Source organism: Myotis lucifugus, unplaced genomic scaffold (assembly GCF_000147115.1).
Source record: "Myotis lucifugus unplaced genomic scaffold, Myoluc2.0 scaffold_18, whole genome shotgun sequence".
In the NCBI taxonomy this organism is placed as follows: domain Eukaryota; kingdom Metazoa; phylum Chordata; class Mammalia; order Chiroptera; family Vespertilionidae; genus Myotis; species Myotis lucifugus.
In genome coordinates, this window is record NW_005871066.1 from 4,614,096 (window position 1) to 4,616,850 (window position 2,755).

The window sequence follows — 2,755 nt, forward strand, 5'->3', positions numbered from 1 at the left end:
TTCAGCAGATGAATGTAAATAGTTATAACTTGTTTCCAAGCAGTCAGCTTCTCAGTGGCTCATCACTAATCACACAAGTCCTAAGTTCTAAGTATTTAGAAGAAAAACTACAGATGACTCTTTACTCCTCTCTGGTCCTTTTACCTAACCTCTAGGTCACTCATATTACTTGTTAATAGCCTGCTTTTCAAAATAAAAGCAGGTAAACACAAGTTTGTTAAGTTTCACTTGACAAAATAAGTTTGAAAGTAGATAAACACTTTACCCTGGCAAGTGTTACTCAGTTGTTTGGGCATCGTTCCCTGCACCGAAGTGTGGCCGGTTCAATTCCTGGTCAGGGCACTTGCCCTAGTTGCAGGCTCGATCCCCCATAGGAGGTATGCTCTCACCCTCTCCCCTCCTTTCTCTCTAAAAATCAAGTTTCAAAAATAAAATAAAAATAGATAAAACTCAAATTATCACAACACAAGCCTCAGTTTTCACATTCATTGAAACATGTTAGCATTACTCACACATGAAAATTGGAAATGTGTGTGCTTATTCGGAAAAAGACCACTGGATTTATTCTCCAGAAATAAAAGCAGACTTATGATGACAAGTTATATTCTAAACTTCAATAAAAGCTGCTTGGACAAACTATTTAATGAATACTTGTCCCCATTAAACAGCAAGGTATCTGTTGCATTAAAGAAGTCAGAGATTGAGTCACTTCTTTCTGTTGCTTTCAGTTGCTAGAATACTGGCAATTCCCATAAATATATTTAATGTATCATGTAGATTCCCAGCATGTAATTGATGGGATCATATCTTTGAACTACATACACTGAGATTATTTCTGCACCCACGATTACTTTCTGCCTATCGTACAGAAGCAACGTGCTGAAAAGAGCGAACCCACCATAAATTGGCACTGACTACAGCATGGCCCCAGGCACAGCGGTAGGTGGAGGGAACATAGATCCCAGGGAGGATACAAAGACTAGGTCCAAGCCAACTCCCAGCAATGCTCCCATGTTCAGAAACTTCTCGCTGGCACGCACATGACCACAGTGGAGAGGCCTCCTATGATGCCTGCTGTGTACTTTGCAGCTCAGATGAGAAGAGCTCCCCCTAATATCATCAGAGGAGCCACCATCACACCAGAATGTAGTGATCAAACAAGATGCTTTGGGCTTCAGCTCTAGTCATATGGTAATGACCAGCATTCCAACTCCAATCTATGGCTGCAAAGGTTGCACCAAGTGTTACCCAAGAGTCTCTCTTCATGAGTTAATGAGAACAGGAGTTCTGCCCACTATCAAGGCAGACAAAGCTATGAAAGCAATACTTCTGCCCTGGCTGGTGTGGCTCAGTTGGTTGGAGCATCATCCTGTGCACTGAAGGGTCACAGGTTCTATTCCCTGTCAGGGCACATGCCCAGGTTGGGGGTTTAATTCCAAGTTGGAGCACATATGGGAGGCAACCTATCGATGTTCTCTCACATAGGTGCTTCTCTCTCTCCTTCCTTCTTCTCTCTTTGAAATCAATAGAAATGTATACTCGGGTGAGGATTTAAAGAAAAAAAAAGCTGCCCTAGCTGGTTTGGTTCAATGAGTGTCAGCCTGTGGACTGAAGGGTCCTGGGTTTGATTCTGGTCAAGGGCACATGTCCAGGTTGCAGGCTCAAACTCCAGTAGGAAGGTGCAGGAGGTAGCCAATCAGTGATTCTCTCTCATCATTGATGTTTCTATTTTTCTCTCTCCCTCTCCTTTCCTCTCTGAAATAAATAAAAATACATTTTTTAAAGAAGCACAAAAAACTTCCTAATAAGTACACATAGATAGAATGAATTCTACCCATCCTATCCTGAGGCCAAATTACAACCTTTTCAATAGTTTCAATTTCATGAAACATTCCAAGTCATAGTAGCACAATGCTCCAAGACCAACAGCCTCTCCAGCAGCAAACCACTTTCCCATCTGATCAATTTTAAGTATCCTTTTCCAATGATGGTTCCAATGGTGCCTCCTTGAGTCCTTGGCCAGTTTTCTTATGCCAGATCCCAGTTCTTGTCTTGGTGTCATAGTCCTTGCTGGGTGTTAAGAGGCATTGATTCTTTGTGATGGAATTCTTCACAAGAGAAGGAAAGCTGGGTTCAACACCTTGGAAGGTGGTGTCAAGAGAAACACAAGTATTTTGGTCAGCATGGCGGTGCCTCAGTTTTACCAAGCAGATCTAAAATGCTCAGCCCCAGGTCACCTCAACTGCCCAGTTGCCTTTCAGGCTAGTGAAATGCGGACATGCACACCCTGGCCTTCCATCACCCCTTATTTTCTCTCCTTCCTTTTTTTGTTTTTTTTAATTGGTCCTACTGTGCTGCCTAGGATCCCATCTAACTGAGAAGAAGAGGCAGGGATACTGGGCATTCTGTCTTTTCTCAGGTAATTAAGGAATTGTCCCTCAGATCACACATTTATGTGTATCTGTTTAGGCAAATACCTGAGGAGCATCTATGCTGCTGCAGTGACACCATCATCGGCTGTGCCGCCCCCTTTTGGTCACAGCAGCCACTGCCCCCAAGCAACTCCATTTGGTCTGCCTTACTATTGGGTTGGATCTTACATACATGATATTAAACACTTAAAAAATATTGGTTCACTGAGTTTTGCAGATCTTCCAAAAGTTGATATATTTTAGGCTGTAATATTTAAAAACCCAAATTAATTAAAATCACCAGCAATCTTACAAAGAGTACTTTGAAAGTAGTGTTAACCTCA

The 2,755-nt window shown here is 42.2% G+C and overlaps 1 pseudogene; it reads right to left on the reverse strand.

The window, feature by feature from the left end:
• Positions 1-705: 705 nt before the first annotated feature.
• LOC102434461 lies at positions 706-2,185 on the reverse strand (annotated as a pseudogene).
• Between the last annotated feature and the right edge of the window lie 570 nt (positions 2,186-2,755).